This window comes from Schistocerca cancellata, chromosome 2 (genome assembly GCF_023864275.1).
Source record: "Schistocerca cancellata isolate TAMUIC-IGC-003103 chromosome 2, iqSchCanc2.1, whole genome shotgun sequence".
NCBI classification, from domain to species: domain Eukaryota; kingdom Metazoa; phylum Arthropoda; class Insecta; order Orthoptera; family Acrididae; genus Schistocerca; species Schistocerca cancellata.
The window spans coordinates 776,625,071-776,642,847 of NC_064627.1; the positions used below are offsets into that span (position 1 = coordinate 776,625,071).

At 44.6% G+C, this 17,777-nt stretch overlaps 2 pseudogenes; both read left to right on the forward strand.

The window, feature by feature from the left end:
• The first annotated feature begins 8,679 nt into the window (after positions 1 to 8,679).
• LOC126163692 (5S ribosomal RNA) lies at positions 8,680 to 8,797 on the forward strand (annotated as a pseudogene).
• An 8,483-nt stretch (positions 8,798 to 17,280) lies between these two features.
• Positions 17,281 to 17,398, forward strand: LOC126163694 (5S ribosomal RNA; annotated as a pseudogene).
• The last annotated feature ends 379 nt before the right edge of the window (positions 17,399 to 17,777 follow it).

The following is a 17,777-nucleotide window of genomic DNA, read 5'->3' on the forward strand; positions in this document are numbered from 1 at the left end:
ACATGTATCTGACACGGTTCTTCCTCAATACGACAAAATATTTTAAACACCATTTACAATAAACTAATTGAAAAACCAGAAATTCTATAATTGTACATAGAAACTAGGATTACAAGTCTAATACATGAACACGAGCCAGATGCTTTGTTGACTGAACCTGTGACCAAGAGGCATTTTCATTAAGGAAATGTGAAATAATATTTTTTTTGTTACCTCCATATATATTGACGAAAAATACACTGTGATCATTGCAACATCTTCCATCTGTACATTACACCAACCGAACAGCATCTACTGTCTCGCCCAGCAGAACAACAACTGCACACGACATGCTCTCACTAGTACTGCTCTCGACATCCTCTCAACAAGCACTGCCCACGGCAACTTCTGAACTACTACTGCACCAGCGGAGGTGGCGGAATAATAATCTTTGGCGCAATCTCTGGCACTGTGACGCAGTGTAGCCACCTTTCAAAATCCCCTTTGAAATCTTACCTTACACATGGAATGTGGACGTCGTTACTCTTTCTTAGTTTGTAGGGTTATCCTGAAATGCTAACCATTTGCTTATCCAACCACGCAGTACACTTAGTGCCAGTTTGACAAACGGTGCGGTCCTCGCTGTAGTTTTAGAGGCGAGCAGTGTACTCTAGGGGAGGATGCTAAGTTCACCGGACTTGGATACGATGTGACGTCACTATGACGTATACACGCTACATCGAAAACGATAGAAACCGTATATCAACTATTCGACTTTTGTGAACTATCGAGAGGTTGTGACAAGGTAGCGCTGTGCTCTGCGCCATTCGTTTGTGAACAGTAGACTCCAAAGCTGAACTGGGTATATGATGACCTAACACATTGGTTCTCCGAGTAAGAGACCTTTACTGTTGCCATCTTCTGCAAGCTGCATCCAGCAAAAGTAACGAGACTTATGCATAGTTTAAGGTATCCGCTCATGTTGTGATGCATTTCGTATTTTGCATAATCTTGTCTTAGCAAATTATACTGCTGACATAAACCACATTGACATGGCCAGGCATATGCTAAAACTATTGTGGTTGTATACATGACATAATAAACAGTACGTCTGGTTTATCATACCACCGTGGAATGCTTTGACACTGCATTCAATTATTTCATACGTCAATCAGTACTAGACACTAACCTTTGGTTAAGATTACATTGAGAAATCCACTTCCCCTCGTATTTCATCTCCGGTCGACGATTTTTCTTCAACAATGCCTCATATTTTTCTTTTTAAGTTCGAAATTCAGTCATTCTACACACCAGTCATTACTGGACACTAAGGTACCTGTCTCTGCGGTCCGAGTGTAAAATTACTTGGACTTATGGTCGATAAAAGAGTATCTTGGGATGGACATATAAATTACTTGGCTAACAAACGTGCACGAGTTCTCTTTCAGCTATATAAATTAAGAAAAAAAGTCAGCAAGAGTATGCTGCTACAATCTAATATGTACTGACACGACCAATTTTATGAAACCATACTAAAATGTTGATAGTAAATAAATATTATTTTCGGTGTAAGCATTCAATACAACAATCACACAATCTAATCTGGTCGGGACATAAGAAGACTTCACTTTTTTACGAGACGTGTTGTCCGTGGTGTTTTCAAGGCCACGGTCAGGAATATTTCTACTAATATCCAGCTCTTTTACTTTTATTTTGGCGAAATACATATACGCTGCCACACTGAGCTGTTTTCAGAATCGCACATGTCAAAACAAACCACTAGCAGACGACAGTTTAGTATCTCGAACGTTCGTAAAAATCGATAGGTGTGTTAATCGACTAAAGCGTATATACGTCATAATGACGTCACATCATATCCAGGTTGGGTGAACTTAGCATCCTCCTACTCTAGGTGCTGCAGACAGGCGCCACCTCAGCGTGGCCGCGGGCTGCGAGGCTTGCAGGGGCCGCGACGGAATGGGGCACGGCGAGCGACAGGTGCGCGTGTCTGCCTGCCACCATGCGGGCGCGCCAGGCGTCCCACCTGCAGCGCACGCAGCGCCGCACGTGTGGCCGGACAGCACTCCATGCTCACACCGTCCACTGGCCGTCCACATGGACGTATCATTCCTCGTCGACTTAACGTCACTATTGCGATTTCAGAAGGACACCTACATAACTTCGACACAAATTGAAGCGTGCTCAAACATTTATGAAACTTTGAAGGTATGAATTAAATAACGTCTTCAGTCACAACTTTTTCGTGTTTTATTAACTACACGATGCATTTCGGACCCTGTGCGTCCATCGTAAGGTGTAATTTGTCTTAATACATGTTTTATTGCCGGACGTGGTGACCGTGCGGTTCTAGGCGCTTCTGTCCGGAGCCGCGCTGCTGCTACGGTCGCAGGTTCAAATCCTGCCTGGGCATGGGTGTGTGTGATGTCCTTAGGTTAGTTAGGTTTAAGTAGTTCTAAGTTCTAGGGGACTGATGACCACAGCAGTTGCGTCCCATAGTGCTCAGAGCCATTTGAACCATTTGAACCATTTGAACCATGTTTTATATCTTCCCCTGAATGAGGTGAAATGCATATTCCCATTTCAGAAAAACAAATTTAACAGTTGCATTCTCAGCCAATAATAAGTTAGGAAACCTACTCATCCATAACGTAAAATCAAATATACAAACATTCAACAACAGCGGAGTGTACAAAGTTTATTGCCCCAGTTGTCCTGCCTACTATGTACGGAGAAGAGGTTCAAAATGGTTAAAATGGCTCTGAGCACTATGGCACTTAACTTCTAAGGTCATCAGCCCCCTAGAACTTAGAACTACTTAAACCTAACTAACCTAAGGACATCACACACATCCATGCCCGAGGCAGGATTAGAACCTGCGACCGTAGCGGTCGCGCGGTTCCAGACTGTAGCGCCTAGAACCGCTCGGTCACCTCGGCCGGCCGGAAAACGGGCAGAAACTTCAAGACCTGTTTTCAAGAAAATGTAAATGCTTTTGCCGGCCGGTGTGGCCGACCGCTTCAGTCTGGAACCACGCGACTGCTACGGTCGCTACGGTTCGAATCCCGCCTCGGGTATGGATGTGTGTGATGTCCTTAGGTTAGTTAGGTTTAAGTAGTTCTAAGTTCTAGGGGATTGATGACCTCAGATGTTAAGTTCCATAGTGCTCAGAGTCATTTGAACCATTTGTAAATGCTTTCAGGCTCAAGAATTTCGAAACATCAGTCATTGCACAACATATGTTGCAAATGAAACATGTCATCAACCGTCTAGAAAACAATTTGGTAATACTACACAACGAAGCCAATGGCGAGACCCTACGTGTGTTAGAACAACTGAAGATATACCTCCACAAAATCATAAAACCAGAATTTATGTTAAATGAACAAACAGATTTCGCAAACCATAGTTATTTCAGTAATTTTAAAGACCTATTCTAAAGTTATTTCTAGCATATGTCAATTGTTTAATAGTTATATCTTTAGCACTACGAATAAATTCATCTTTGACAACACCATGTACAAAAACATCTGTGAAGTGTTTATAAACATGTGTGTGCAAATGTACATCTTGAATGAAGTGACATGTACTAAAACGACGGAGAGTAGAATGTTTGCCGGCACTAAAACGTTACAAATGCTTTCCTGGCATTATGTGGTAAGTTTACACTGTTCATTTTCCACTATTTTGCACGTATTTTCCGCGTTCGACTTACGAAATTCATAACCTAACATTAAACCTTTTCGTGACAGTAATATGCATTTCACCTCATTCAGGAGAAGAAATAAAACATGTATTAAGACAAATTACACCTGACGAAGAGCCACTGGGTCCGAAATGCATCGTGTAGTTAATAAAACACGAAAAAGTTTTGACTGAAGGCGTTGTTTAATTCATACCTCCAATGTTTTGAATAGAGTCACGTTTTAAGCTGCAAAATATGGATAAAATTAAATCTATGAAACTTTTTGCTGTGTCGAACGGGGTGGCTATAATTAAAGTACAGTTTCTAAAGGAGGTCCAGTATGGGCTGCAGTTATCGTATGGCAGCGAAACTTGGTAGATATGCAAATGTCTTAATGCGCAACCGATTTACGCTAGGAAAAATTAGTTTCAATTGTGGCCACCAGATGCAAATCTGACGTTGTATACTCTTTGTATGACAATATGACATCCATGCCGTCATTTGACAAGCCATAACATGAGCGAACAGTATGGCCGTTGCGAAGAGAGACCGTCCATTGTTGGTGAAACTCTTTTTATGTGAACGGCAGTAATTACAGTGATGCACCGAGAGAGTGTCGCCGACTGATGGGTCTCAGGAGACGCCCGATGCTATTAAATGGTATAAAGAAGAAAATAATGAAATTCGGAAACACGGGTGAGCTTGGTGAGGAACCTGGAAGAGAAAGATGTCCTATAGCTGTGGAAGATACTGATGTGGTTGTTGCTGTAACTCAACCAGTGCTGTTTCTACCATTAGACAAGACTAGGCGGCCGCCTAGGGCGGCAACATTTTAGGGGCGGCAAAGGGCGGAAAGAATTGATTTTATATCAAACAGCCAAAAAATTCAGCGAATAAGGAGCAAAGATAAAAAAGAGTATAAATTAAAACATCACATTGTTTTGCAAAGGATGTGGAACAGGTACTTAATTAATTTTTACTTACTTTGCCGAAAGTAAACACACTGCCTCTACCTACCTCAAAAGTAAAGCAGTCGCTACTGACCACGGAAGGGAAACAAACATGAGCTTCATTCATCTCGATACGAATACGATATTTCAGTGCCCCTCTTATTCTCATTACACGGGTTCCCAGGTAGATGCCGTGTTTCTTGACTTCCGCAAGGCGTTTGATACAGTTCCCCACAGTCGTTTGATGAACAAAGTAAGAGCATATGGACTATCAGACCAATTGTGTGGTTGGATTTAAGAGTTCCTAGATAACAGAACGCAACATGCCATTCTCAATGGAGAGAAGTCTTCCGAAGTAAGAGTGATTTCAGGTGTGCCGCAGGGGAGTGTCGTAGGATCGTTGCTATTCACAATACACATAAATGACCTTGTGGATAACATCGGAAGTTCACTGAGGCTTTTTGCGGATGATGCTGTGGTATATCGAGAGGTTGTAACAATGGAAAATTGTACTGAAATGCAGGAGGAACTGCAACGAATTGGAGCATGGTGCAGGGAATGGCAATTGAATCACAATGTAGGCAAGTGTAATGGTTGGTTGGTTGGTTGGTTGGGGAAGGAGACCAGACAGCGTGGTCATCGGTCTCATCGTATTAGGGAAGGATGGGGAAGGAAGTCGGCCGTGCCCTTTCAGAGGAACCATCCCGGCATTGGCCTGGAGTGATTTAGGGAAATCACGGAAAACCTAAATCAGGATGGCCGGACGCGGGATTGAACCGTCGTCCTCCCGAATGCGAGTCCAGTGTCTAACCACTGCGCCACCTCGCTCGGTCAAGTGTAATGTGCTGCGAATACATAAAAAGAAAGATCCTTTATCATTTAGCTACAATATAGCAGGTCAGGAGCTGGAAGCAGTTAATTCCATAAATTATCTGGTAGTAGGCATTAGGAATGATTTAAAATGGAATGACCATATAAAATTAATCGTCGGTAAAGCAGATGCCAGACTGAGATTCATTGGAAGAATCCTAAGGAAATGCAATCCGAAAACAAAGGAAGTAGGTTACAGTACACTTGTTCGCCCACTGCTTGAATACTGCTTACCGGTGTGGGATCCGTACCAGATAGGGTTGATAGAAGAGATAGAGAAGATCCAACGGAGAGCAGCGCGCTTCGTTACAGGATCATTTAGTAATCGGGAAAGCGTTAACTCCAGTGGAAGACTCTGCAAGAGAGACGCTCAGTAGCTCGGTACGGGCTTTTGTTGAAGTTCCGAGAACATGCCTTCACCGAGGATTCAAGCATTATATTGCTCCCTCTTACGTATATCTCGCGAAGAGACCATGAGGATAAAATCAGAGACATTAGAGCCCACACAGAGCCATACCGACAGTCTGTCTTTCCACGAACAATACGAGACTGGAATAGAAGGGAAGACCGATAGAGGTACTCAAAGTACCCTCCGCCACACACCGTCAGGTGGCTTGCGGAGTATGGATGTAGATGTAGATGTACGATGGAGAGTCCAAAGGAACAGACACTGCGGCAACCACAGCCGTTAAGAAACACATCAAATGAATTCACAATTGCGAATGAGGACTTACCATCAGCTGTGGAATGGGACGACGGCAATGAAAATTTGTGTCGGACCGATACTCGAACGCGGATTTCCCGCATATTGCGAGCGGTCACCTTACGATTTGGCTATACGTGCACGACCATGGCTATGCTAAAACTTCCATATGTCGTCAACCACGCATCAGAATAACACAGGCACTGCAATATCGTATTTATCTGCCGATACCGGGCAACGGGCTTTCAAGTACAACTTCTGACTTGTACAGGAATGTACATAATGGTTGATTACAGGTCGTAGACGCGTGGTTGACGATATATGGAAGTTTGGGTGTGGTCGTGAGTCGAGAACGGATAGCCAAATGGCAACGCGTCCCTTTGCGATAAGCGGCGGATCCGGGTTCGAGTCCCAGTCAGGCACAAATTTTCAGTGTCGGCATTCCATTCTACAGCTGATGGTGGTCCTCATTCGGAATTGCGAATTCATTTGATGTGATTGATTATTCTCTGTCGATCTCCGGAGCGGGTCAAGCGCGCTATCTTGCGGCCATGTTGCGATTTAATACCATACCTCCCACAGTCCCTCTATTTCTTTTTGTCTCTGCAGATCATCAGACAAGCGTCAGTTGCATTGAGTGGTTCTGTTGATGTTTTCAGTTCTACTTTAATTCCTGTGGGTAATCCATCACGCACCCTCAAGCTTCTCTTTCGACTTATCTAAAAAGAGTAAAAGGTAAGTTGAGTTCATCACACTCAAACATAAAAATGAGTTGGTGTCTGTAAGTCTCTCGCTGAGTGTCTGAAACCTTCATCACGAGAAAAGAACTAGTGTGTCCTTTCTCAAACGAATTAGCTGCCGTTTCTTCGAATTTGACGAGTACGCAAATAATAACCAGTAAGAGTGTGCCACGACTTATTTATCCATGGGATATAATTGTAGAAATTGTGTTCTTTGTGCTTGCAAGCTGTTGTCTATGTGTAGTTTACACTTTAGTGCATACTGCGATCTCTGTATAACACATTGCAGTTTGCTAATGGTTGCATCTACAAAAGAAACGCGCGAAAGGAAATTTTCTGCTTTATAGCGTACAGAGACAGGCTTCGTACACTGTTAGCACAAGAACTCTTAGAAGCATTCGAAATCTTGAACACAGAAAAAGATATTATAACATTAATGTTGTGTTTCATGATGAAGTTATAAATGAGTTTGCCGTGTCTCCAAAAAATTTGAGATAGTAGTCGATTGATTAGTCACCTTTCAAAAAAATGGTTCATATGGCTCTGAGCACTATGGGACTTAACTTCTGAGGTCATCAGTCCCCTAGAACTTAGAACTACTTAAACCTAACTAACCTAAGGACATCACACACATCCATGCCCGAGGCAGGATTCGAACCTGCGACCGTAGCAGTCCCGCGGTTCCGGACTGCAGCGCCTAGAACCGCAAGGCCACCGCGGCCGGCAGTCACCTTTCAATAACATTCACCGTCTGCTATAACATTGTAGAAACAACCTAGTTCGATACCTCGGCATTAGTCCCATCGGTACAGCGTAATTTCTAAATTCAAGGAAAAATTCATTTCCACCGTAAAACAACTCCACACCTCTATTAGTCAATTTTCTTACAATTAAATAAAATAAGTAATTGATGCCAAATATGGTTCCACTAATATATTCAGTTGAGCTCTGGTTTAACGTGTTCCGCTCATTCTTCCTATTTCACTTATTTTGGAAAATTTCAAACTTGAGGACAAGAAAGTACGAAATTGAGGACATTTCTACATCTACATCTATACTCCGCGAGCCACCTTACGGTGTGTGGCGGAGGGTACTTATTGTACCACTATCTGATCCCCCCTTCCCTGTTCCATTCACGAATTGTGCGTGGGAAGAACGACTGCTTGTAAGTCTCCGTATTTGCTCTAATTTCTCGGATCTTTTCGTTGTGATCATTACGCGAGATATATGTGGGCGGTAGTAATATGTTGCCCATCTCTTCCCGGAATGTGCTCTCTCGTAATTTCGATAATAAACCTCTCCGTATTGCGTAACGCCTTTCTTGAAGTGTCCGCCACTGGAGCTTGTTCAGCATCTCCGTAACGCTCTCGCGCTGACTAAATGTCCCCATGACGAATCGCGCTGCTTTTCGCTGGATCATGTCTATCTCTTCTATTAATCCAACCTGGTAAGGGTCCCATACTGATGAGCAATACTCAAGAATCGGACGAACAAGCGTTTTGTAAGCTACTTCTTTCGTCGATGAGTCACATTTTCTTAGAATTGTTGTCCTCAATCAGTTTTATAGGAATTGAGGACAAACACGAAAATTAAGGATTGTCCCAAGACAACGAGGGCATCTGGTCACCTTAGTTTAATGATTAAATTATTATAGGATATTTGCATTGCTGTGCCATTGGATGCTGGTGGTGGTAGCGAGGGAGAGATTTTCGGGAGACAGAGGATAGTAAAAAGGCCAACGGCCTTGCCGCAGTGGAAACACCGGTTCCCGTCAGTTCACCAAAGTTACACGCTGTCGGACTGGGCTAGCACTTGGATGGGTGACCATCCGGTCTGCCGAGCGCTGTTGGCAAGCGAGATGCACTCAGCCCTTGTGAGGCAAACTGATGAGCTACTTGATTGAGAAGTAGCGGCTCCGGTGTCCGAAACTGACATACGGCAGGGAGAGCGGTGTGCTGACCATATGCCCCTCCATATCCGCGTCCAGTGATGCCTATGGGCTTAGGATGACACGGCGGCCGGTCGGTACCGTTGGGCCTCCATGACCTGTTCGGAAGGAGTTTAATTTTGGTTTTTAGAAAATAGTAAAAAAGAAAGGGCATCGTTCTCAATTCTCGTCTAGGACAGCAAAACACCTAGAAACGGCCCTGAACTGACGATGCAGCTCTGCGTAGTGTTAGAGCTCGTGCAGTGTCACGAGAGTTATCCATCCCGAGGCCAACAGTGTGGAAAGTTTTGCGGTCTATATTACGCTGGTACCCGTACAGGACCCAGACGGTGTTGTGACTGAAACCTCATGATCCGCAACAACATTCTGAATTTGCTCTTCGGTTTCTGACACGGTTCGAAGTTGATGACACGTGGCTGGGCAATATTCTGTGGAGTGACTAGGTACATTTTACACTGTAGGGTGCAGTGAGTACACAGAACTGCCGAATCTGGGGTATTGTTAAAGCGCATGTTGTGCATGAAGAGCCGTTATACTCGCCATATGCAACTGTGTGGTGTAGATTCATAAGCACTTTGATTCTCGGTCCGTTATTCTTTGAAGAGAACATAGCCAGAGGGCATGTCTAGCCTACGGCGTGGTCTGCACGTCATCGATACCTCCTTGTGCAGCATGTGATTCCTGCTTCGCAAGAGTGTACCTGTGTGGCAACCATTGTTTACATGCAACGTGAGGCAACACCTAATATCCCCCGCCCAGTGAGAGACCTGCTTAATGCAACATCACACAAACGTGTTACCTCCAGACTTTTCTCAGATGCATGGCATGCAAGATCACCTGATCCGACTCCATGTGACTTTTGGATCTGGGGATATCTGAAAGAGCACGTTTACCAGGGGCACTTTCGGTCTCTACCTGATATGAAGGCCAGTATACAGGAAAACGTTGCTCAGATTTTACTGGATCTGCTGTGAGCAACAGTCGATCTCATCGTTTTACGGATGCAGGCAGCATGTCGTCGACGTCTCCTGTGCTCGTGCTGAACAAACCGTGTAGGCTGCGGTTAATTATAAAATCAACATTATGCCTTTCTCTCTTGTTTGACCTTTCCTGCCTACGTATCTTTCCTAATCCATTACACATGGAAATATATCTAACCGTCTTTCTTGCATTCACAGCGCCAGATTGCACCCAGTGGCCAAAAGTGGAACTAATTTTTTTCCAGCGTAAATCGGTTCCGCATTGAGGCATTAGAATATTTACCAAATTTCGCTGACATACTATAATTACAGTCCTCCCTGAGCCTTCGTGAGTCGCTGCACTGCTGTACTTTAATTATAACCAATTGGTGTTAATGGACGACTATTTACGACCTTTAATTGTGCTCTTTAAGCATTTCCCATTGATTTTAGGCGTTTCTCTTCCTGGTAATGATAACATTTTTATATGTACGGATGAGCCAAACCATTTTGACCACTGGTACTGCGAGACTGGATTGATTTTACGGGCACACAAGGAGCGAAGAGGAATCGGGGATTATTCTAGCGACTATACGGCCCGCAGATGGGGAGATCCACTGACAAAAGCGACTCTGACAAAGGGCAGCTCGTTACGGCCCGTCGCCTGCGACCGACCATCTCGGAAAAGGCGAATCTGGGCGGCTGTTCGCTGTAAAGCAGGGTAGGCAGCTATCTATGGTTGCTGGAGCAGGCACATTGTTGAACATGGGTTTCCGCAGCAGACGACCCCCCTACCTCCTTCCGTGTCGATCCAATGTCACGTCATTTATGACTGCGGTAAGCACGGGGTCATCGAGACTGGACCGGAGATCAATGTAAACATGCCACCTTATCAGATTAATCATGTTATTGTCCCGGTACGCCATCATCCAGGTGAAGAGATGCTCGAGATTTGCACCGCGTCTCGGATACAGGTCGCTGGACTCAGTATCGTGCTAAGGGGGACCTCAACCTGGACTGTTATGCGATCTGTGGTAGTAATCTAAGGTACCGTAATAGCTATGGACTACGTGAGCGTTATTACGACACGTGTAGCTTCCCACGTCTTTGCAGGATGCCGTAATCGTGCTACAGTGTATTGAGGAGCATGATCGTGAAGTCACCTTGGTGTACTAGCCAACAAATTCGCCTGATCTGAAACTAATGGAACACATGAAGGACGCCAGCTGCGCGCCCACCAGCCAGGTGCTTGGCCTGTGCGTAGACATCTGTTGCCACATACCTCCGGAAACCAACGTAGGACTTAGGCAATCCATGCCATGTAGAATGGCTGCTATTACTCTCCGTATGTGTATCAACACGCTGTTAATCAAATGGTCTTAATGTTTTGGGTCATAAGTGTCTATCAACTACGTCTCTGAATACACGACTGTAAAGTAACAATTACCGACGTGAGCCAAAATGTTGCGCGTTATTTAAATGGGTGTTATTAGCATTACCGCTTAACAGATCTCTCCCCTCAGATTTCGGTGCAAAATCGCAGCAACATAATTTTCCATTCTTAAGTTATACAAAACAGGCAAGATGTGAATCTCCCGACATAATTACTTGAAAATCCAAGTTCTCACTGGGAAAAGGCACAAGAACCTGTCGTTTACCGTCAAGTGTAGTGTCTACCCATTTACGGACGCACATTCAGTGAAGAAGCGGCAGTATTGGCATCTCGCGTAATGAAAAAATTCATTTTGTCTAAACTTGATAAATACGCTGAAGATGGTCAAATTAAAAGAAACTATGGCATCTAAACATTATCTCTTTCGAATATAATATTTCCAGCTTCCCTGATTGTCTCTCAAAGCGCAAATTCAGACTAACGGGTAGCTTTGTTTTACCCGAAGGTGAGAAATGAAACGAACATGTGGTACTGATGGTCGAGAGTCCCCATCTGGGGAAGTTTTCTCAGTGGGTGCCACACTGGGCGACTTTCGTGCCGACGGTGATGATGATGAGCACAACACAACCCAGTCTCCGAGCGGGGAAAATCTCCGACCCGGCAGGGAACCGAGCGCTGGCCCGCTGCATGGCACTTAGACGCGCTGACCACTCTGCTAAGGGAGCGAACACCCGGAAGCAGTAATAATTGCTACAGTCGTCAACAACTAGTTAATTTGCTAAAACTGCCCAATGACAATGTCTGTCAGTATTGTTTAACAAGCCCATTAGTGGTAGAAGAAACGTCGTGACAAGTGAATATCTTGGCACTGGACACTGTTACCGCATTCTCTGTTTATATTACTTTTCAGATTTATAGCGAATCACTATCCCTCCTTCGCCCAGCCAGCGCAGGAGAGTGGAACTCACACTCTAACATTTTCAGTTCTAACACACGGAATGTCTTTTCCAGTTCAGACCGTATTCTACCTAGCGTCTTCGACAAATCCTATGATTTTAAGAGAAAGGAAGACATCGGCCGCAATTGGGCGCTGAAATAAATTCAACGGTGACAACTGAAAAGCTGTGCCTCGCCGGGACTCGAGCTCTGATTTCCCGCTCTGCGCGAGCGGTCGTCTTAATTGCCTCTGCTGTACAGACACGCTTCCCTTCCAACACGAACTCTCAACTTGGCACACACTACTAGCGTCTACTGTCTATTAACCCTTCCGCTCATAGCTTTTGGCTTAAAGCCGCATGAGTTCACTTGTCGTGTCCGTCCGCACTGAAATTACCATGAGCCGTCTGTGCTCGTAGATATTACTACATACATCTGTGGTGTCTGTTCTTTCGGAAAAACAATGTACAGTTTTATTTGGCTCACTGGTAAGATGCAAATTTACGGATACAAGAGTGTCAGGTTCGAGCCTCTGTCATGACTATATTCTTTATCTGTCACCTATCAGTTCTTTCACTTCTAGCAATTTCTTTTACTAATGTTGAAATGCCTTATTTCATCGTGGTTGGTTGATTTGAGGGAGGGGACCAAACAGCGAAGTCATCAGACCCATCGGTTTAGAGAAGAATGGCGAAGGAAATTGACTGTGCCCTTTCAAAGGAACCATCCCGGCATTTGCCTGAAGCGATTTAGGGAAATCATGGAAAACCTGAATCAGGATGGCTTTATGTGAGTTTGAACGCCGTCCTCTCAAATGCGATTCCAGCGTGCCAACGACTGCGCCATCTCGCTCGGTTTTCATCGTAATTAGGTGTCCATATTAAACTGTAAGTCCATCCAAAACTCTAAAACTGCCTGGGTACATTAGCTCAAAAGTCGGAGACGACAACGGTGTGCCAGTCCCAATACGACCATGCCCGTCAAAGAACCGTGGTGTTCAAATCAACATAGCCCCGCGGGTTAGCCGCGCAGACTAGGGCGTCACGCCACAGTTCGCGCGGCTCACCCCGTCGTAGGTTCGAGTCCTTCCTCGGGCATGGGTGTGTGTGTTGTCCTTAGCGTAAGTTAGTTTAAGTTAGAGCTAGTAGTGTGTAAGCTTAGGTACCGATGACTTCAGCAGTTTGGAATAAGACCTCACCACAAATTTCCAAATTTCAAAGCACCCTACAGGATCTGATGACAGCTCTACATCTATGAAACTTCTGTTTCTCTCGACGTATAAAATGTTCGAATAACTTGCGGGAAAGCAACCAGGTGTCATCTTCTACAATCGTCGACATTTCGACCGGTGCACAACCTGTCATTTTCAAGGCACAAAAACAGTGAGCTAGACAAGGAAATTTGAAACCTCAGTATTCAGAGCACACGCGGAAAATAACGCGCGCGCGCACGCACACACACAAACACACACACACACACACACACACACACACAGTAAATACTAGCGCCATTATGGAATCAAAGATGACCAACGTGTCAAGTTATCGATAGTAAATACTAATAACCAACGGATGAGGTACCATTAACTCCGTCCCTCTGTTGTTTGACCAGGTAGAGAGTAGGATCCCACACACAATTTAAGCAAAACCTCCGTCTCGATTTTTAAGGCATTTGCTAATTTAATTTAAATAGTTTCCTTAATAAAACTATTCCAGTAGTTTTAAGTATATTTCAGGATCTCCGTGTTGTTATATACCATAGAAACTGCATTGAACATAACAGAGTGTGCACCTGTCGAAATATCGGCGGTTGTCGAAGATATCACACTGCTGCATTCCCGTAAGTTATTTGAGCTTTAGCTTTACTTGTGTATAATGTCATAGCACTGCCAGGTTTCTCAATTCGCAACAAAGACAGTTTGTGTTAGGGCTACCACGAAATAAATTGTTTTTAAAGGGAAAATCTGCAATGACAATTATCAGTGTTGTCCTTTCATCCACTGTTGTGCGCTTCTGTGCTGTTTTTTCCTACATTATTTCGTCTTTGTATTACTTATTTATCAAATTTTAAGATTTATTCACAGTTTCTTTTATGTTTTCATCTCATTGTTAAATACATTATCGTTTTTACTCTAGATGTGCTGGAAGCATTGATTGATATCGTTCGAGCGCCTTTTCTCGCTTCGAAACTTGCTCCTACTGCTGCTGAATCATAATACATGGTTGTCTTTTCCTTTCAGAGTCCAACTCGTCGAGTGTCCTCGAATTTATGCTGCTCTTTGGCGCCATTATACCATTAAAAAATCAGCATGGATTTCACCTCCTGCGTCCTTGCGTTTCCTATTATCATGTAAATGAACATTATGAATATTCGGCACGACAGGACTGTCAGAAGGCGGAACGACATCGTCGCAGGGGGTGAGAGTGGAGTGGAAATGGGGAAAGGATTTGAGGAGCAATTCAAGGCTGAAAATGAAGGGGGAGCTGCAGAGAGTTCCTGACACGAGCGGCAGCAGTACATGGCTGAGTATGGAAAGGGAACTACTTGTAATTGAATTCAACGTACTTTCTGTTTCGTCTACTTAAAACTCTGTGAACGTTAAAGAGTTATTATTGGCCTCAAGTGGACTTCTTGAAAGATAAACAGTAACGTACAAGAAAAGAAGTTAAGGAGCCGACTAGTAGTAAGATTTATTTATTCATCACATGGCATACATCGCTATACTTATGCGCTTTGTACACAAATTAATTACAAGCTGACATCCAGACACTGCATGTAATCGATAGCCTCCTCTGTTGCAGCTAGGAAGCCGATGAAGGACCCCTTGTAAACTCGAACGGGGCATTCTTCTACTATGTGCTGGACTGTTTCTTTTTCAGTACCCTAGTCACCAGTTGGTATCGTTCCCCATTTGTAGAGGGCGTCAGCACTTCTTCCGTGGCCAATGCGTATGCGATTTACAGTTGGCCACACTTTGCGTGACTGACTGAAGCTGGGCAGCTTCTAATTTAGTACGAAGCTTTGGCATTTTGTTGGACAGTGTTTTCGCCAGCGTTGTTTCTAGCGACTGTAGATGTCAAAGTTGGAGGTCGTCATCTTTTTCGCAGAGAGTAGCGGTCGTTTTCTCGATTTAAGTCTTTTGCGATGCAGGTCAGCTGTATCATTATGTATGGGTAACTGAGGGTTATTAATTAATGGTTCAGATGGCTCTGAGCACTATAGGACTTAACTTCTGAGGTCATCAGTCCCCTAGAACTTAGAACTACTTAAACCTAATTAACCTAAGGACATCACACACATCCATGCCCGAGGCAGGATTCGAACCTGCGACGGTAGGGGTCGCGCGGTTCCAGACTGTAGCGCCTAGAACCGCTCGGCCACTAAAGCCGGCGTTATTAATTACCTTGCTGCATTCTCCGAGCAGAGCATCTTTTTCGCCGTATCTCTGGTGGTGGTATATGGCTCAGGGTTGGCAGCTATATGGTAAGGGTAGATTCCATTGTGCCCATTATGATGCGCAGGGTGTCCTTTAATATCATATCAATTCAGTTTGTGTAAGGGGTATTAATACATACTGGAGCCCAGTATTCTGCGACTAAATAGACAAGTCCACTTGCTGATGTGCGGAGTGTGTCTGCTGTGGAGCCCTAAGTAGCGCACGATTTATGGTTGTTGTCGTTTATTGTCCTCATTTTGCCTGCAGTCCTTGCCAGGTGCTTTTTGTAAGAGAGTGTCGTGTCCATTGTAGCTCCTACTTATTTGGAGCTGTTGTTATGCTTAAGGTATTTCCCTTCAAAGTTCTTGCTGAGTGTTTGAAAAGGTGGATGCATGATACTCCCGTCTTGTTCGGGTTTTGCTGCAGTCTCCATTTGCGAAAGTAGCCACTCAGTGACTTTAGATCTGAGCACAGGATGTATTCACTGGCCTCAAATGATCCGTGTTGTGCAATTTGTCGGTGAATATCAGCTTAGCTTCCTTCTACAAACGATTAACTTCTTCCTCGGACGTGTGTTTCTACTTGTCGGCCTGCCACTTAAGATACACATTATAAAAGTTCCGATACAAATTCATACTGAACACAATAACAGCGGCTTTATATGCGTTGCAGAATATCACGCTGCGATTTCGACCGTCCCGGCAGTGAACTCCTCGAGTAAAATCTAACACTTGTGCGACACTTGTTTCAAATTGGGGGCCCCCTAGCATGCACATCTGTGAAGCATTCGGTTCAGTTCAGAGAGGCCATAAAGGCTGGTGGCGACTTTAATACTGTCCATGCTCGGGATTAATTTTATAAAACAAAATTTTATCGTTTATAGGAATGTATATTCTCTGAATCAAAATGTTGACGTGAGCTTCTCATTGCCCCTCCCCCCCCCCCTTTCAAACGTGATTTGGTGAGATTTTGCCGGAAGCCCTCCCCCCCCCCTAGCCCATTTTGAGCTCACGTAATTAATGGACCTCTCCTAGTGCAGTGAGCGGCGACGGCTGCGTTTGGGTCGGTTGCTGGATGTACGGTCTGAAAGTGTGGGAAGCCAGTTGAGGCGCCCTATCAGTATGCTTAAGAAACACGAACAACGTGCATGGATCAAGACTGAAGTGGTACATGTCAGAGCCCACAACAATGTTTCCTTATGGCACTGCATCTCATCATCCTCCATGACAATGCACGCTGCCCCATGGCGAACTCTGTGCAGAAGCTACTTCGTACATGGGGGTGTGAGATAACAGAACATCTACCGTATTCACCCGATATGAGTCCATGCGATTACGTACTGTAGGTCAAAATGGAGGCACCTCTTCGTGTCACACACTACAACACAAGAGACGAAATCATCCGTGCAATATGGCGGTTCCTGCGAGACATCGACAGAAATGCATCCGAGACGATGTGCGCCGCCTTCCAGCTCTGTGGGAGATTGTGATCGAGATACAGGGTAACTGTATAGAGGCCATGTAACACGGTGAACGTCTGTCAACAAAGTCTTGTATGAATTACAACCGTGTTGCCACTACTTTTTGCCCAACTCGTACCCTTGAGGAAAACAATATATCTGCTTTTTTTCACTTAAATGTATTCCGTTAAGGTACTGTGAATTAGCAACGGCCTTGCCGCGGTGGCTACACCGGTTCCCGTGAGATCACCGAAGTTAAGCGCTGTCGGGCGTGGTCGGCACTTGGATGGGTGACCATCCAGGCCGCCATGCGCTGTTGCCATTTTTCGGGGTGCACTCAGCCTCGTGATGCCAATTGAGGAGCTACTCGACCGAATAGTAGCGGCTTCGGTCAAGAATACCATCATAACGACTGGGAGAGCGGTGTGCTGACCCCATGCCCCTCCTATCCGCATCCTCCAATGAGGATGGCACGGCGGTCGGATGGTCCCGGTAGGCCACTCGTGGCCTGAAGACGGAGTGCTTTTTTTTTTTTTTTACTGTGAATTGTTTTATCATTTAAATCCATATTATGTCGCGTATGTGGCAATCTGTGTCAGATGGTGCTGACGGATCTCTTTTTTACACTCCATCTGCAAGGCCTTACAAGAGCAAAGGCAGAAACAAGTCAGACATTGACAGCATGTATCTCGATGAGCGTT